General features: G+C 47.1%; 1 protein-coding gene across 3 annotated transcripts in view; it reads left to right on the top strand.

Annotated features, from left to right (window-relative positions):
- The first annotated feature begins 6,155 nt into the window (after positions 1–6,155).
- PNISR (PNN interacting serine and arginine rich protein) overlaps positions 6,156–19,415 on the top strand; it is a 36,057-nt gene continuing 22,797 nt past the window's right edge. The window contains exon 1 of one of the 3 annotated variants that reach the window (XM_059732230.1): positions 6,156–6,174. The gene's annotated coding sequence lies outside the window, so the exon portion shown is untranslated. Of the gene's footprint in view, positions 6,175–6,889; positions 6,909–7,688; positions 7,796–19,415 lie in introns of those variants that run through there. The other 2 variants (XM_019486386.2, XM_006276067.4) reach the window with 2 other exon arrangements.

The raw sequence follows: 19,415 nt of genomic DNA, 5'->3' as shown, positions 1-19,415 counted from the left end.
AAACTGAAGAAGTATATTCTGAAAAAGTGATACATATTCAAGCCAGTTAGAGTGGCCATTGTTCCTTTTTTATACCAAACTGTCCTCTTTTTAAACCCTTTGTCCCCTGTCCCTTTTTAAATGAGGAACAGATGGTAAAGTCCTGTTTTCAGTTAATTGGTGGAAATATGTCAATCATTTGTCCTCCTAATTCTATTGGCTGTGCCTAGAAGTAGGGCAGTGCATAGCCAGGAGGAGAAGGGTTCCCAACCAGCTAGGAAGGGAGCCCCTCCCTGCTGATTGGCCAAGGAAGCAGTGGCCCCACCCCTCACCACTGATTGGCTGAGAGGACCTGCCCCTCACCAAGCTGTTGTCCTGTATTCTGGGGCTGCATTAGTGATCACCTAAAAAGTCTGTGGACTAAGTGCCAAGGATGCTATTTTCCTCCCAACTTTGCACCAGGCTGCGTCTTAAATCCTGTTTTTTTATGACTAATATTATTACCTATGTAATAGGAAGATAATTTCCCATCCCAAAACTATTACATGGCATTGCTCCATTTGTTAGTAAAATCTGGTTCTTCATGGACTATTAGCAATAGAAAAGACCTCTAAGGTTATGTACACTGTAACAGAGTTCATTTTCTACATTTACCTGTCTTCTGTCAAGTCTAATTTTAAACGATAATTGCTGCATTTGCTCTCATAGAAGACTATGTCATGGCCTTATGGTCCAGAACATTTCTCCTCATGTTCATTTTTAATGCTCTTAATTCTGCACTTGTAACACTCAGTTTACTATTTTATAATCCTCTTAATAAAATTGCTCACATCTACCAGAAAGGATGATGGAAGCAAGATTTGTTTGATTGGTATCTTTTATTAGATCAACTTTCTAGTTACTGGAGATGTTAGACATGCTTTTGGACATAAAATCCTTTTTCTTGGGCCTGGGAAAAACAGGTACAGCCTAAGCTAAGTACCAGTTACCCCTTACTTTCATCTCCTCTGTAATGTTAATGAAAGTGATTGCTTAAAAAGGGAAGGAAGGGCTATAAACTTGTAGGGCAAATAGAAAGTAGCAGAAGTAGTACAGCTGAAGTAAAGAACAGCTATTATAAATAAATTTAATTATGTAGAAAACATGATTAAAAAGGAAGAAGGCCCTTATCAACTGTGCAACACTGAGGTTAACAGAGGGAGCAGGTGCCATAAAACCACTGTCTTTTTTAAACCAGGGTATTTACACACATGCTCCAGAGGCATGGGAGCGGAGGCATTTTAATTAGCACAGCTCCGAGAGCTGCACTAATTAAACATACCCAAAGCATCAAGTGTATCAGCGCCCCCATGCTAAAAATGGGGGGCAGAGTGCTTTTAATTAAAGCTTGTCCAATGAACTTTAAAGCGCCCCGCCAGCATTTTTCAGCATGGTGATGCTGATACACATGATGCTGGAGGCGGCTGGAGCATGTTAATTTCCATGCTCCAGCAAACTCAATCGAGTCTGCTCCAACATACTGGAATTACAGCACATCAGAGCAGGCTCCCTGGACATGTGTAGAAGCCCTCAGTGACTTGTGTGGTCTAGTAATGTGAATTTTTTTTTCCATCTCTCTTGAAGATATTATGTAAGGTTATTTTAAGAACAAGGACTGTAAGGTCAGAAGATAGAGCGTCTATTCTGTGAAAAATGTTCTCCGTCTCATGATTAGATATGTCTGTCTGTTCGCATTTTTCTGTGACAGTTCAGAGTGTAGCGGTAGTTTAATTTCACCCATATAATTTCCATGAGGACATTTGATACATTGGATTAAATATGTCACATCTGATGATAGGCAAAGGTTCCATGGGATAGGCAAAGGTGAAAGATCCATGGATTCTAATGGTTTTTGTGGGTCCAATACAAGATATTTCCAAATAAAACTTACTTATTTCATATTCCTTGGACCACCTATCACTACCAGGAAGGAAGAATGGCATGATGTGTCCTTGATAGAGTTTCACAGACATGAAGCTGACATAGATGCCGTCTCTATCAATGTTGTCCAAACTTCTAGCCCCCTGGCCTGGATTAGTGGTAGAGAATTAGTCTGTTCTAGATCCCATTCCAGGTGGACCCTGCACACCTGGATGTGGTCATACACCAGCCCAACTCTGCACTCCTAGACCTGACCGTTGAGCAAGCACACATGCCAGTGTGATCTAATATCCAGGACCACATTATCTGGCCTGTGGGCTCCCCATGGCTTTGGAAGTTTGGCAGCAGGGGAGCATCAATTAACACTGCTGCCATTCCCCCACTGCCCAATTTCCAAACCTATGGGGAGCCCCATGGCCCAGGTTTCTTGGTTGGCTCCATGGCTCCAGATCTGGCCCATGGGCCATAGGTTGAGCACCGCTGGCCTATATAATCCAAACTAGATGCAAGTAACTTGTTCTGGGCAGGAAAAATTAATAGGTTTGTAAGCTGAGAGATGAAAAGTAGAAAAGTGGAACAGGCCATTCAAAGTTACTGCAAAATCTGCCTTAAAGTAGAAAATTATTTTTCAAAAGCTTTTCGACATGTATTCCGCTCTTGGTGTACACACAATCAAGATCTGTGTCTGTCAAGGTTGTACATGTTCTGTTAGTGTTCTCATGACTCGTAAAAAGTCATAAAGGGTGGAGCAGGAGAAACTTTCACTCAGTAAATTTTCATCACGTAAGCCATTGTGGTAATTCCTTTGCAGATCCATAGCAAAAGGTTTAATTCTGAGCATTATACATGTAAGCATTAACATAGTTGTTACTGTACTGTTTTTGAGGGAAGGTTTTTTTTCAGAACCAGAACTTAAGTGGATCCTAATTAAGCTTTAAGATGCCTAAATAGGATTCAAGCAGAATGTAGGCATCATCAGAAGGAACAATTCTAATTAAATCCAGTTAGCAGCCACTAAACCACTTAGGCACTGAGATTCATTAGAGGCCCCCATTTGCTTTGAAAAGATTCCTGAATGCCTAGATTTAGGCTATATGTACGCTCAGAGACAAGCAAGATCAGATTAGTCACCTAGGTGCTTCACTCCTACTTCAGCTCTGTTACGATCCATGTTGGAAGTGGCAGCTTCCAAAGTCTCCAGTTCCTTATGTAGGGAACCATGCCAAGCAAATCTCAGTCCAGGCAATAGGAACTATTGTCTTCTTTTTAAGTTACCCAACAGAATTTAGTCACCATTTTTGTAACTCGTAGACCTGCCTAGCAGCATAAACTGCCCTAAGTATATCGGAAGCAGCCAGAAACTAAAGCTATTTCAAGACCACTGATTTTCCTCAATGTGAAGAACATTTGTTAAAACTTTTTGATCTAAAACATGACCCTGCTCAAGGGAGCAGCACACTTTCCATGGAATGGAAAACAGGCACTGACCCTCTGCACCAGGGGTGCCAAACTCATTTGAATTAGCAGGTCAGATCCAGATTGTGAGGCATCTCCTGGGCCGAATGACCTGCATCTGGATCTGGCCCGCAGGGCTTGTTGCCACAGCTGCTGTGGCAGTGCAACCAGCACACAGAGGTTAACACTGCTTTTGCTTGCCACCCTGCCACCTATTTGTTTGTGGAGCGGTGATCAAAACCCAAAAACTCTGTAGCTTGCAAAGGTATTGTATATTACATATCATATTGTAGTCCAGGACAGCGCTATCTGTATGGTGAAGTTGATCAATAGGTTTTGTTATATGTCAAAATATTAATTCAGTTTTGAAAAAACATTTCTTTTTTTTTTTTCAGGCTTTTTGGAGTGTGACAACTATTTAAAAACAACAATTTCAACTATCCCGTTTTAACTGATCAGGAAAGGTAAAAACGGTTTAGGCTCCCTTTTTGTACGGTTGAGGCCTGCTGTAAAAATTTCACATTTTATATTTTTAGTTTGCTTTTGCCTTAAGATTAGATAGTCAAGACTTCAAAGCCTTCAAATAAGATACACACCTTGTTTGGGAAGGCAGAATAATGAAAAAAAAGGACTTTTTCCAGAGTTGTGGCTCAGACCTGACCACAGAAACAGAGCACATATTGTACCATCAGCAAAAGCTACTCTGTTAACCCTCTTATAGCTACTGCTGAATTGGCAACAGCTACTGACAATTTGCCAGCAGCTGTGAAAGAATTAACACTGTATCTCTGACCCTGACTAGTGAACTTCACCCCTTCCTCTCTGGGCTGGCAGAGCCACTGCAATTACCATCTATGCTTGCCTTCCTCTATTCCAGTGGAGGGAGCGGGGGAGAAGTGTGTGTGTGGGGGCAAGAATTGCACCAATTTTGGAGCGCTGATTTTTGGGGAAAAGGTGCACATGGTATGCAAATAAATACGATAGTTACATTAGTGCAAACCCATTGTTTATGTGGCAAGTTCAGGTACCATTCATTCGAGAAAATTGTATTTGCATATTAAAATAACTATCTCATAATAATTACCTTCACATAAAATCACAGGTAGTGGGTTTTTTTTGGGTTTTTACCTGGATGTAACTAGTCAAGGTTAATCTTGTGCCCTCCCTCCAGGATCTGGCCTTAACTAGTTATATTGTAGTCCAGACATGTCAAAGATATGATCCATGGGCCAGATTTGACCCTTGGAGTTGTGTCATCTGGCCTGCAGGGCTGGGAATTTGAGGTGAGTGAGGATGGGGCCTACTGCTGACTTCCCAGGAAATGAAGTCCCAGTGGGAATGTGTTAACAATGACAATGCTTGACCCACTGCCGGAGGTGGGCCTGGATCCAGCCCCAGGGGCACCAAGCAAGTTTGACACCCATGTTTCAATCTAATGTATCTGCCCCAATCTCCGCTAATGTTTTACTTCACTGTAAAAAATCTGCACTTTTTCCAAGATATATAAAGCCGTCAAGTGGACTTAGAAGGGCTAAAATTTGTTTAACTTCATTCAGTTATGATCAAATTAAAAAACATTTTTAGCCCCTGATTATCCAGTTTAAAATTTTATTCATAAGGGAGTTCCACTGATTTAACAAAACCATTCTCTCGGCTAAGTACCACTGAACTGGTGTGATTTCAGTAAAAAATATGAGCCTCCGGATGCATCCATGCTGGAAAATTCTGTATGACTGGAGCTGGCAGCATCAGGAAGTGAAACCTGGTTGGTGGAGAGGGGAGGTGGTTATTCCCCTTTGTTAGTTTTGGTAATGTCCATATAAAACAATCAAGGGGTAGGTCAGGCAAAATGCAGGACAGGGAGGCTCCTTAGAGCAGTGATTCTCAACCATGGTGCTGCGGCACTCTAGGGTGCCTTAAGACCCTCTCAGGTATGCTGTTGTGCTACACAACGTTAGCACTACTAGGTGTCCAAACACGATTCACGTGATAAACCCAGAAATTTCGACTAGGAAGCCATTGTGGGTTTTTTTTTTTTAAAAAGAAGCCCTGTCATGGTCTTTCTGAGCTCCTTGCAATGGAAGAATGGCTCAATTATTTTTCTGTAGTCAGAAAGTAAGTGAAAGGGAGCTGATATTTTCCAAGGGAGGTGCGGGGCTGCATCTATAGAGGAGTGCCTCAAGTCTATGAAGGGATGTCCTTGAGTCTGTAGGGAGTGTCTCAAGTTTCTTCTTCTTCTCATGTATCTCACTACAGTTGACCGTTGTGTTATACAAATTGACCATTTGTTACACATGCTTGTGCTCATTTATTGTTCTTTGCGAGATCCGTCATTGCACATGTCCCTTCAAGAAGCTGGCATTGCAGCAAGTCTTACATACTCTGAGGCTCTGTGCTGCAGTCAGGTGGTTTACCCAATGGTATAACCCCACTTCCTCACTAGTTCCTTGGAGCCTCCAACTCTGGTAGGTAGGTGGTTGAGACATCGCCACCTGTGTCATGGTTTGTCAGCCTCTGGTGGTAAGAGCTAAATCTAGGAAGGAATACCTTGAGTCTATAGAGAAGTGCCTCAAGTCTATGAACAGATGCCTTGAGTATAAGGGGGTGCCTCCATTGTACGAAGAGGTGCCTTGGGCTTTTAGCCAAGGTTGTCTCTAAGCTGCGTGTGTGCGTGGCCCCACACAATAACAAATCTTGCCGCACAGCAACTTTTTAATGGCGCGCAGCCGCCCGAACCCGGGCACAGGCTGCGGCAGGAGGAGGAGGGGCGGGCACACTGAGATACCCGTGCACTCCCGTCAGGATCGCAGCCGCAGGCAGGTAAATTTCTTTCTTTATCGCTGGGCTTGGGGAGGGCAGATCGAGACCCCCCACAGTGCAGGAGGGAGTGCAGTAGGGCAGGGCACTGCCCCGCTCCCTCCTGCACTGCGGGGACTGTCCCCACAGTCGGAGGAAGCGGGCCTCCCACGAGGCCGCAGAGGAACTCTGATGCCAGTTGTGGGTGGGGGCAGCAGCCCCCCGTGCTGAGGACCTTCCTGGAGAGGAGCTGGGCTGCAGCTTCCTGGAAACTTTGGGCACCACCCCTAGAGCGCGGCAGCAGGGCCCGTGTGAGACACCACTCGGCTCGGCTCGGCTCGGCTCGGCTCTGCTCCGCCCCGCGCCTGCATCCCTGCGGGGAGGGAGGGTGCAGCCCTGGCCGGAGCAGCCCGCGAGGGGCCAGGCCATAGATCAGTGGGCAATCATCGCTGCCGCCCCTTCCTCTTACTCGCCCGCAGTGTGGGGTAGGCAGTGGCTCCTCCCTGAGGCTGGGAAAGCTGGGCTAGCTCCAGGGAACAGCTCCGCTCCCCAGCCTCTTTGGGCGAGCTTCGCCCCGAGCCCCGCCGGCTTCACCCTCATCTTCGCTTTCATCCCCGCGCCGCGAGCCCCACAGCTCCGGCGCCGAAGCCTGGTGGCCCCACGGGCCTGCTCCCTGCCTCGCTGCAGCCTTTGAAAGTGACGCCACGTGTCTCGCTCACTGGTGAGGATGAGGCGGCAGGACTGGATCTTTAGTAGAAGTATGTGGGAAAAAAGGTGTTTCTTAAATAAAAAGCTATAGTATCATCTTTTGTTGTTATACTGCGGGGCGGATGGAAGCGGCGCGCTCACGGATCGCTACACCTTAGAGGGAACATCGCTTGTAGGGGGTGCCTTCGAGTTAGGAAGGGATGCCTCCAGTCCACGAACGGCTGTCTTGAGCACAGGGGTGCCTCGGGCTTGTCGGGGGTGCCTTCGAGTTAGGGACGCCGTTCTGCAGAGGTGCCTCGAGCCCAGCGTGGGTGCCTCCGGGTATGAGGGATGCCTGGAGTTGACAGAGGGGCGCTTCAAGCGCGTGTAGGGTGCCGCCAGTCTGTGCAGAGGTCTTTAAAGGGTTGCGAACCGGCCGCTGCCCTACAGACTCCCCCTTCAGGCCCGTGGCGCCAGGCCCGGGCCCTAAGCGCAGGGGCTGCAATGCTTTAGACACAACGGCGCGGGAAGCGCCCCGTGAACAGACCAGCCTGGAGGGAGAGGAACAGAGGACTGGGCTTCATTGGTGCGGGCTGTGCTCAGTGACAAGTACTTTTTTGGGGTTTTCTTTCGTTGTTTCTTCGAAGGAGCGGGCCGGGCCGGGAGGACGCTGCCCTCCGTAACTATGGCGGTGCTGGACGCGTTGCCTCTTGCCCTCAGTCAAGATGGCGGCTCGCAGGCTTTTCCCCTCACGCCACATGGATGCCCGGCCTAAAGATGGCGGCGGGGCGCGGCGGCGTTGCCCTGGAAAGGGTCAAGCCTTTGACGCATTTCGCTTCCGGGTCGGTGCCAGTGGGCGCCATATTGTCTTGTTCGTGAAGACGAGGAGCGAAGGGGGAGGAAGCGGCGGCGAAGCGGCGGCAGCGCCCGTGGCCGGCGGGGGGAGGCGAGGGAGCGGGTGAGTAGCGGGGCGGGTGATGTCCGCCGGGGGGCGGCAGGGGCGCGGAGCCGGCCTCCCTTTCCCGCTGAGGGGGCGGCGCTGGAAGGTATCCCGCGCCGTTGTTGGGGCCGCAGCCGCGCCGCCGCCAGCGGCAGGTTTGATACCCGGATGAGAGGGAAGCGCACTTGCCCCCCCCCCCCGGCACTTGCCCGTCTGCGCATGCGCGGCTGAGCCAGGAAAAAAAAAGGGGGCAGCTGGGGCTGCCGAGGTCGGCGGCCTCGTTCCCCGCCGTCCAGCGCGCATGCGCGGCTCCGGCGGGTGCCTGAGCGGTGGGGGGGGGTGGGTCCCGTTACTGCCGTAGTGCGCATGCGCCAGCGCTCCGGTTAGGCAGAGCACCGCGGTCTGGGCCGGGCTTGGCCTTGCTTTGGGGCCTAGGCGCTGTGTGCGGTGCCCGCCACCGTGGCAGACCTGCCTGCTGTGTACAGTGTATAGCAAACGAAGCTTTGGATGCCTCTGCTGTTAAAACTGGTGCCCATCCATCCTCACAGCACCTCCTTAGTGTGTGTTTCTTGTGACATGCTCTAAGCATAGGTCGTTGTGAGTAGGTCTGGTTCGTTTTCAAGGAGGGGATACAGCTTTAAGTGGCCTTACAGGGAAGCAGGAACTTGTACCAGCTGAGTTGAAAGAGAGCATCAATGGCTGTAATACCTCCCCACAGACAATTAAACAGTGTTTAACGAGGAGCTATTGTGCATATTGACTAGGTATTGCAGTAAGTACCCCTGGGTTCTGCTGCTGTTGGTTAGCCAGAAGATAAATAGCAAATGCGCTGCGGAGGCACCTGCTTTGGTATGATGGTATTTATGGCAATCTTTCCATGGGGGGGGTCCAAAGACCAAGCATGAACAATCTCGTCAAGAGCAGGAAGGCTTACAGAAAGCTATGCGTAATTGAATGGTGCAGCAAAGGTGGTGCATTTCTAAGTACTTCCCTACCTTGTCCTTACATCTTCAAGCCTGGTTGTTGTTGAGTGAGTAACACTTGCACAAACACTTTCATGGGGATTAAGTGTATGATTATGTACTACCTGATATGAATAAAACTGCCAAATTTGGCCCTTTAACCTGTTAAGCATCTGCTGTCACACCTAAAACCGTGACCCCTCTTAATTGCTGAGGCCAAGACACAAAGGTACAGGGCCGATGTGCATCTTGCCAAATATAATTTCACTTTTTTAGGCAGATGTTTAAAATCATCACTGAAATACATAATAAGATCTTCCCTCAGAGGAGTAGCGGGAAGTCTTAAGACACTAAATCAGGGGGGCCTCAAGGAGAGTTGGACTTCGTTTAATTTCAGCCTTATGCAAAGTAAGATACTGCAGAAGCAGGAGCTTCCAGTTGCTCTTTTTCTTTCCCCCGGCAAGTCAGGTATGCATATGTATTCATGAGGCTGTCATTTTTTCAATGAGTAACCTCTGTTAGCAGATCTCTGAACAGGTTTTGCGTAGTCAGAGCACAGGTTGTCAACCTTTTACAAACACTGGGCTGTCAGTCCCCTCTGCAGCCCCCAGTTCTCCCTGCTTTGTTCCAAGGACTGTTCTCACATCCCCTTTACTGCAGTCTCTGCTTACCTTCACCACTAAGTGTGGCTTGTTCCCATGGCCAATGGCAAGGGTAATGGGAGACTGCAGTAGGAGGGCTGGGCAGCTTGAGCACTGTGTTTGGTGGACAAGATGCTGTGTGCTGCCAATCCCTTACCCAGTGTATGCTGGGTCCAGTCTCCCTGTGGGGTGACTTCCCAGGGGTCTCAGATTTGATCACAGACCCCTCAGCTGGAGTAGTAATAATGATGATGCTCACTTGTGAAGTGGTTTGAGATCTACTCATGAAAGAGTTATGTAACAATATAACCAGGACAATATATTGGATGATTAGTTGAAGATCCTATTTCATATCTGCAAGTGAGCTCATAGATTCATAGATTCATAGATGTTAGGGTCGGAAGGGACCTCAATAGTTATCATTGAGTCCGACCCCCTGCATAAGCAGGGAAGAGTGCTGGGTCTAGATAACCCCAGCTAGATACTCATCTAACCTCCTCTTGAAGACCCCCAGGGTAGGGGAGAGCACCACCTCCCTTGGGAGCCCGTTCCAGACCTTGGCCACTCGAACTGTGAAGAAGTTCTTCCTAATGTCCAATCTAAATCTGCTCTCTGCTAGCTTGTGGCCATTATTTCTTGTAACCCCTGGGGGCGCCTTGGTGAATAAATACTCACCAATTCCCTTCTGTGCCCCCGTGATGAACTTATAGGCAGCCACAAGGTCGCCTCTCAACCTTCTCTTGCGGAGGCTGAAAAGATCCAGTTTCTCTAGTCTCTCGTCATAGGGCTTGGTCTGCAGGCCCTTGACCATACAAGTTGCCCTTCTCTGGACCCTCTCCAGGTTATCCGCATCCTTCTTGAAGTGTGGCGCCCAGAATTGCACGCAGTACTCCAACCGCGGTCTGACCAGCGCCCTATAGAGGGGAAGTATCACCTCCTTGGACCTATTCGTCATGCATCTGCTGATGCACGATAAAGTGCCATTGGCTTTTCTGATGGCTTCGTCACACTGCCGGCTCATGTTCATCTTGGAGTCCACTAGGACTCCAAGATCCCTTTCCATCTCTGTGCCACCCAGCAGGTCATTCCCTAGGCTGTAGGTGTGCTGGACATTTTTCCTCCCTAGGTGCAGCACATTGCATTTCTCCTTGTTGAACTGCATCCTGTTGTTTTCTGCCCACTTGTCCAACCTATCCAGGTCTGCCTGCAGCTGTTCCCTGCCCTCCAGCGTGTCCACTTCTCCCCATAGCTTTGTATCATCTGCAAACTTGGACAGAGTACATTTGACTCCCTCGTCCAAGTCACTGATGAAGACATTGAAGAGTATCGGTCCAAGGACCGAGCCCTGCGGGACCCCACTGCCCACACCCTTCCAGGTCGAGACCGACCCATCCACCACGACTCTCTGGGTGCGACCCTCTAGCCAATTCGCCACCCACCGGACTGTGTAGTCATCCACATCACAGCCTCTTAGCTTGTTCACCAGTATGGGGTGGGATACCGTATCGAAGACCTTCCTGAAGTCTAAGTATACGACATCCACCCCTCCTCCTGTGTCCAGGCGTTTCGTAACCTGGTCATAGAAAGAGACTAGATTGGTCAGGCATGATCTGCCCGCCACAAACCCGTGCTGGTTTCCCCTCAGCATAATTTGCCCTGCCGGGCTCTCACAAATGTGAGCCTTGATAATTTTTTCAAAGACTTTACCAAGGATGGAGGTGAGACTGACCGGCCTATAGTTGCCCGGGTCCTCCTTCCTCCCCTTTTTGAAAATGGGGACCACGTTAGCCCTTTTCCAGTCCTCCGGGACTTGGCCCGTGCGCCACGAGCGTTCGAATATTCCAGCCAGTGGCTCTGCAATGATGTCGGCCAGTGCCTTCAGCACCCTCGGATGGAACTCATCCGGGCCTGCCGACTTAAAGGCATCCAGTTCTTCCAAGTGACTCTGCACCACCTCAGGGTCTACGCATGGAAGTCTGGCACCTTGCTGCTGCCTCTCTACAACCCCAGTGAGAGACTTGTCGTGTCCCTCACTTAGGAACACTGAGGCAAAGAACTCGTTGAGGAGTTCAGCCTTGTCCCCCCTGTCTGTCACCAATTGTTTCTGCCCATTTAGCAGTGGTCCTGTTCCTCCCTGGGCCTTCCTTTTACTCCCAATATATCTAAAAAACAAAGTATATGTTTGCATATTTTTTCCTTTAAAGCAGGGGTATCAAACTCATTTGGTCCTGTGCTGGATGAGGGACACAGGGCTGGTCCATAGTGCCAAAGACCCATTGAGGAAAAATGTCCAAAGTACACTGCAAATATTGGGTCCCAATTCAGGCAGCAATTAAGACTAACGTTAAGCTTAATTTTAAGTGTTGTGTAGTGATAAGTAACTCTGAAAGAATTTCAAAGTATTGCTCTGATATTTTGCTAAAAGAAGATGACTTGGAAATCTTGTCTAAATTAGAAGTTTTGCAAGCATATCTTTGTCAGCTCGGGGGGTGGGGGCAGGAGCTGGTGCGGAGCGTGGTGGGGGGGAGTGGCCCCGCCCCATGCCCAGAGCTCCCTGCTACAGCTGCTCGCAGCCTGTGTGGGGCTGTCTTGAGTAGGCATAGGCAGCCCCATGCAGGCTGCGAGCGGCTATAATGCGGGATGTGGGGCATGGGGCGAGCGAGGGGCCGCTCCTCCTCCTCCCCCTGCCCCATGCTCAGCACCAGCTTGTAACCCGCCTGCGCAGCCAGCCTGGGCCCCATGCTGGCTCCGGGCTCGATCTTCAGGGCTGCACTGCAACGGCAGCAGCTGCAGCTCCCCTGTTTGCTGCGTCAGGCAGCGTTTGCTGCTGCTGCCCAGCGGACAAGCTCTGGGGTGGGCAGCAGCAGCAAATGCTGCCTGATGTGACAAATGGGGGGGCTGCAGCTGTTGCTGCTGTGCGTAGCTCTGAGCCGGCAGGGGGCCCAGGTTGGCAGTGGGGGCAGGTTACAAGCTGGTGCTGAGCGTGGGGGGGAAGAATGGCACCTTGCCCACCCTGTGGCCAGTGCCCCACGCTGCAGCCACTCATGGCCCGCATGAGGCTACCTGTACCTGCTCAGGATAACCCCGCACGGACTGCAAGCGGCTGCAGAGGCAACGCGTGCAAGGGGCTGATTTTCCTTGCACTCAGTACCAGCCGGTGAGCAGGGGGCATGCTGCCCCCCATCTGTGTTGTGGGGCTGAGGGGCACTGGGATTGAGCGGGTGTGGGAGCAGGGTCCACACTCGTGTCCCAGGGCCAGCGTTGACAGGGCCCAGAGCAGAGTGGCAGGGGTACAGGGTCCCGACCGGTGGTGGCTCTGTGGAGCTGAGCCAGCTTCCCCCTCTCCCTGCCTGGCTCCACAGACCCCTCCCAGCCTGTGCCCTGTTCTAGACCCCCTGGTGCCATCCCTGGGACATTGGACCCAAGATGGTGACCAGGGGGCAGGGCACCTGTCAAGGGGCAGGGCTACCCATGTGGCCTACAGCTTGCCACAACTTGGTAAGCAGCCCTCCGCCCAAAATAATTGCCTGCCCCTGGGTTAGCTGGATAGAACAGTTATGGAAACCAGATTCAGCCTGTGGGCTATAACTTTGTATATCTGAAATCTTTGGCCAACTAATAATGGGGCAGGTGAAACAGCAGCAGTCAGTATAGTTACTTTATCTCTTTTTGTAATCTCTCAATCCGTATCACTATGCATCTTTTCATGTGATAGCTGAATACCTACGAGGAGGGGCTACAGGACCTGAACCTGTTCAGCCTCCACAAGAGAAGGTTGAGAGGGGATCTGGTGGCCGTCTGTAAACTTACCAGGGGGGACCAGCGGGGAATGGGAGAGGCCCTGTTCCCCCAAGCACTACCCAGAGTAACTAGGAATAATGGCCACAAGTTGATCAAGAGTAGGTTCAGGCTAGACATCAGGAGGCACTACTTCACAGTCAGGGCGGCTAGGATCTGGAACCAACTTCCAAGAGAAGTGGTGCTAGCTCCTACCTTGGGGGTTTTCAGAAGGAGGCTAGACAATCACCTTGCTGGGGTCATTTGACCTCAGCATTCTTTCCTGCCTATGGCAGGGGGATGGACTTGATGATCTGCTCAGGTCCCTTCCAACCCTATCAACTATGAATACAGTAATGTAATTAATGCTTTTTTAATTAAATAGGGTAAACTAATACTATTTTATCTCTAGAGGCATATAATTTATTTGGATACATCAAATCTATGAGAAATTTAATTTTGTGGGTAGGAAAGCAGATAAAAAATACATATATTCCTAAAGAATTGAAAAACTAGCCTTAGTAGTTTTAGCAAAGGGGAAGGAAAAGTTGTCTTTAAATCTTTATGCTTTTCCTCCATGCTGAGCTGGCTGTGCATTGGTTCAGTCCATAAACCTGAGCATCTGAAAAGCTGGCTTAAATTATGCAAATTGCCAGTGGTCCCAAAAGGCTGTTAATCTTTTGAGGGGAGTCACTAGTAACACCTAGATGTGCTTATAAGTTGATGAGTAGATGAGTCTTTTATGCTGTGATTCTGTGGATGGCTACTTCAATTTTAGGTGTGTTTTGGGGAGGTGACAAGGCCAAACATTTTTTTGCCAAGAAGAGAATCTGGACCAGTAAAATATGACTTAAGGAAATAGAATGTTACAGAAAGTTTCACAAGGCTCATTCTTGTATGTACTGTGACATCCTATTCTCCTTTCCTTGTCCAAAAGAGTAAGATGCACACAGCTAGGAATACTTTTAATGTTACTTTCACATGTTCATGTCTCCATAGTGGGGGCTTGGAGGGAAAAGGAAAAAAGAGAATTAGCTTTTGTTTTCTCTTTGGTAAACAAATTTTTTAATAGATTCAGGTTCCTGTCTTCTGGTCTGACATCAGGGAATAGAGAGACAATTCTTGGAGCTCTGATAAGTAGTCTTTTGTTTATTCATGGCTTACTAAAGAAAGGAAATAACAAAGTGTTGCATCTAATGTAATTGGAGGCTGAAGTACCCAAAATTAAACTATCCCTATTCTATGCATTTGTGTGTGTGAATGTCCCTTTCCGTATGAACTCCCTTCTCTGAGCCGTCACCCAACTGCACCTTCTGAAATTGCATTCATTGTTGAGATCAGAGCTGTAGTCTGTTCCTATTTTCTAAATATCAAAATGAAAAGGATTATATTAGGAAGGAGGTGGATCTTGTGGATCTAGCAAGCAAGATACGTGTCCAAGCCCTCAGAATCTATTTTTGCACTGCATTGTATATTCCAGTGTATTTTTTCTTTTCAAGGGGGCTCTGCATTTTCTTTTCGAAAGATGAATATCTTCTTAGAACCTCCCAGAGCACTTGCTCACATATTACAGCATCCTTCTCCTGCCAAATGGGTTTGAAAATGTTCAAACATGCTATCCAGTATCTCTGTTGTACTGTCATACTAGGGAAAGACGGATGTAATGAGGTCCAGCCATTTGTCTTTTGTATGGTATTACTTCCATTATACCTCCAGTCTAACCTTAGTAACACGACATATAGTACCTTAAGTTCAGGGGTTCTTTCTACCATCTTTTAACTTGGACACTCTCTTTTCCAACCACCTTTTGTTGGTAATGGCTCATGTGTCAGTTATTTAATTTGGTACAAAGGATGTCAGCTTCTTCATCAGATATATTAGCGTACTTCACAACCTGTCAGTTATGGTATTGAGACTCTTATCTGTTCAAGAGATCCAATTTTTATTTTTGAGAACATTATGTTGTTGGTTTGGGGAGAAGAAAATAAAGGAATGCTATTTTTATATTGTTTAGAAGTATGGATTGTATTAAAGTTCAAATATGTTAAAGTCACATAAATATTCAAAAAGTCAATGTTTTTGCTGAAGTTGTTTTTAAAGAAAGTCACATCACTGAACTGAAGGAAATCAGTTATGAAACATCTGGTATGGGAATTTGTTGACGTGATAAACCAAGCTGTAGCATCGTCTGGAGATAGTATATTTTGTCAGTTTAGTTCATTTCAATAACTAGCTTCTTCAGACTTGAGCATGTCAGTATTAAAAATGTAGGAAATCTTCATCATCTAGCAATAACAATTAGGTACAAGAGGATACCACTTCTTAGTTCTACATTTTGGAAGATTCTGGTAACCCAAATCAAATCAGTTCAGTTGTCTAAGGTTAGACATCACATTTTTGTTTGAAACATTATTTGGTTATAAATGCAGAACATGTTTTGATAAAATAATTTCTTATGTGTCCATTACTTTGAAGAAGGTAGTTTTATTTAACTAATAAAAATAATTAAAATTCTTGGCCTTTTGCATTTTAATTGAATTTTGGTTTCTACCAGCAAGCAGTTTATCATAAATAACTTAATCATCTAATAAATAAAAAGCATCGTTTACCATTTTCTAATAAACTAAATGTTGAATTGTAAAATTCAGAATAAATATACATGAAACCATTCACTTACATGTGTATATCATGTGTTTTCCTAGTTAGCAATTGGTAGTAGTGCTAACTTGGTGTAAACAGTATATTTAAATGCAGGTTAAGTATTTGTTAACCAGTGATGATCAACTTTTCTGTAGGAAAACTTGTACTAAACCAATAACCTGGTTCATATTAATTCAGTTAATTACTTTCAGTCCTATAAGCTTATGACTTCCTTGGACTTCTTAACAGAAACTACTCCCTGTAGGGAAAACTGAAGACCAGTCCAGACCATTCGTCAGTGTAAGATGTTAGGGGTTTTTTGGTTTTGGGTTGGTTGTTTTTTTTTTTTGTTTTTTTGGTAAATATTTGCCCTGGTGGTGGACTACAGTCCTAAAACCATCCTGGCTGGCGATGGAAAGATCAGCAAGGGTGTGGAGGTGGTCCATAAACATAAACCAAATATTCCATCTCCTATGTCATTTCTGGCACCCTGCTGATTTATGACAGCTATGACATCTACTTTCTATAGGGTTTCCCAAAGTTTCATCCTTGAAGGTTTGTTTCAAAGGGGTAGTCTTGGATGGCAGGCCACATCAAAGGGGACTCATGGGTCCACTTGTCCACAGGGTTTTACTGTGAACACGTGAGATGATGGTGAAGGTACAGAAAGCTAACGCTTTCAGCCTCTTCAGTAGTATCAGTTCACTAAAGATATCACCCACAGGATTCTTTCCATTGAGTCTTAGCTTCCAAATGTGAAAGTGCAGACATTTTAGACAATTTCACACCGAAGACTTAAGGCTATCACCTTTGGATAAATGAAGATCCAATAGAATGGTCTCTTTTGAGAAATGAATTTAGAAGGAAACTATTTTTCTCCTTTTGGGGCTCTCTTTTAAGAAAGGTCTCAACCTGCAAAATGAAATTGCAGTTTCATATTGGAAAGTTAAGACCCAAAACTTAGAATCTTGTTGGACTAATATCTTCAAAAAAACAGGATGAAATTGAGTTAATTTCCTTTTTCATCCCAAGATTGTAGGTCAGTTACGAAATTCAGTTCTTTTTAATATATAATATGGAAAAATAAAAGGCATAACTTCTCAATACAATATCTACTCCACGGGTCAGCAACCCCCGGCACGTGTGCCGAGCACGACACGCAAGACCATTTTGCTTGGCGCACCACTGCCAGCCTGGCATCTAGGCAGCTGCTGCCAGCCACGAAGCCCGGGTTGCTCCCAGCAGGCAGCTGAGTGGTTGCAAGCCTTGCTGCAAGCAAAGCAGGCTCCATAGTTGGCAGCAGCTGTCCAGAGCCTGGGCCAGTTGCAGCCAGAAGGCTGCAAACATCTGCTCCAGGCTCTTGTACTAACTCCATACTGGTGGGTGGACATGCACCTCAGACTGGACAGTAGGGGAGTGGCCTGAGACAGCACAACCCTGGCTTCTCCCGCGCTGCTGGCACAGAGCTGATGACTGGGCTCTGGGCAGCAGGCAGGCTGCAAACAGCTGCGCTGGGCTCCACAGCCCCTGCACCAGCTCCATGCTGGCAGTGACTGCACGTGCACCTCGGAGCAGACAGCAGAAGGGCTGTGTTGCCTCAGGCCCTATCCCCACCATCTGCTCCAAGGCGCACATGTACCCACCAGTATGGAGCTGATGCCAGAGTTTGGAGCAGCTGGCTGCAGCTGGTCCAGGCTCTGGTAGTTGCTGCCAACCATGGAGCCCAGGCTGCTTACAGCTGAACCCACCTGACCTCCACCTGCTCCGAGCCCAGCCCCAGTCCAGACCCACACCAGGATGAGGCTGGCACTGCCCCTTGCCAGGAGCACTGCACCTTTTGCAGCCTTAGCCGAGCGGGGTGGGTGGGTGGTTGGACTGATGGGCAGGTTCCAGGTTGGGGCCTCGGCCAGCTGCGCTGCAGCCTGTGGGCTGGCTCCCCAGGGAAACACAGGGGCTCTGGTGGGACTAGGGCATTGTTGGGTTGAACTATGTCCAGTGGCCCAGGAGCCCGGCTCCATGTGCCTGTGCATCTGGTTCTGTGTGTTTGTCTGCCTCTGTCTGGTTTTGTGTGTTTGTATGCGCACACATGGGTCTGGTTCTGGATGTGTGTGTGCTTTTGTCTTGTTCTAGGTGTTCTTCTCTGTGTTTGTGCAAATGGTTCTCTGTGTGCATATGTCTGGTTCTCTCTCTCCTCTTTCTCTTATTTGTCTCTCTTCTCTCTCTCTTATTGCAACATGCTCAACAAAAAAGGAATACACAACAACAAAGGCAACATTTATGATAATTAAATATACTAATATGCAGCGTGTCCTGCCATGTATCGCCCCTCCCCCCCCCTTCTGTTTTTCTGGCATGCCGGCACTCCGGCACCTTCCAAGGTAGACATTGTGGTTTTTTTGGCACTCCGGCCAAAAAACGTTGCCTACCCCTGGTCTAGTACAGTGATCATCTTGTTTTTGTGTTACTATTGGTGATCACCATCTACTGGTGATCATATTGCATCCCTGCAGAAACCTTCGGCGCATAGGCATATAAAAAAGCCAAAATGGGAATACTGAAATACATTTTTTTTTTTCTTTAACATAGCTTAATTGATGGAAACCAAAGGGGCTGGCACCATGTGACCTGTCACTTTTTTGGGACCAATAATCATCTGCAATTGATGGAATTTTAGTGTGGTACATACATCCAGATTTGTTAATCTTGGAAAGGGTTAGATTACTGAAAAAACAAACATAATGGTTTACATTGTCCTTACTTCCAAGTGAAACCAAAATTGGCATAAGATGACTTTAATTGAAGCCTGAAGTCTAATAGCAACACTCCTGTAAGGTAAACTTTGCCATGTGTTTTCAAAGGGCAGACATGTGCCCTTGGCATGTAATTTTTCTACACTACTTTTACAAAAAGGACTAGGTTTATTTGGTACAGACCAGAATGCTACTGACTTGTTTTCTGTCTTCGTTTTACTTGAAGTCAGTGGGAGCCTGTACATGAGCAGCAAGGCTGTTCTGATGCACTGTAGTTACAGTGTGTTGGAGTAGGCTTGATTAATTAAGTCTGCTGGAGTCTGGTAATTACTGCGTTCCAGCAGACTCCATAGTCTCATGTATCGGTGCTCCATGCTTAAAAATGGTGGTGGGGGCACTTTAATGTTTATCAAACAAGCTTTAGTTAAAGTGCCCCTGCCACTGTTTTTAAGCATGGGGATTCTTATACATGAGACACTCTGGGGGCTTTAATTAGAAGAGCTCGGAGAGCTGCTGTAATTAAAGGGTCTAATCTAAAAGGCTGTGTATAAATGCCCAGTGTGTCCTAAAGCAATTCCATTGCTTTGATATAATTAGGAAACCTCTTTTATATTCTGCAACCAAGAAGACGTGAAAGAAATTAAATAAATTCAGGCTTATAATCTCTAGTGATCTTGAAACTGAATTTGTCTTGTTAAATATCCTCAACATTGTCTCTCATCATACAAGAAGTTTGGTTCTTACATATTTTATATCATATACATGTCTTGAACTTCGCTAGGGGTCCCACACAAGCACACATTGATCATTTTTCAGGATCAGGTCCTTCCTTTGTCATGTTTTGCATCTGGTTTGTTTAGGGGGGTAG

Source organism: Alligator mississippiensis, chromosome 1 (assembly GCF_030867095.1).
Source record: "Alligator mississippiensis isolate rAllMis1 chromosome 1, rAllMis1, whole genome shotgun sequence".
NCBI classification, from domain to species: Eukaryota; Metazoa; Chordata; order Crocodylia; family Alligatoridae; genus Alligator; species Alligator mississippiensis.
Note: the sequence above shows the minus strand (reverse complement) of the source record. Positions and strands in the feature narration are given on the sequence as shown.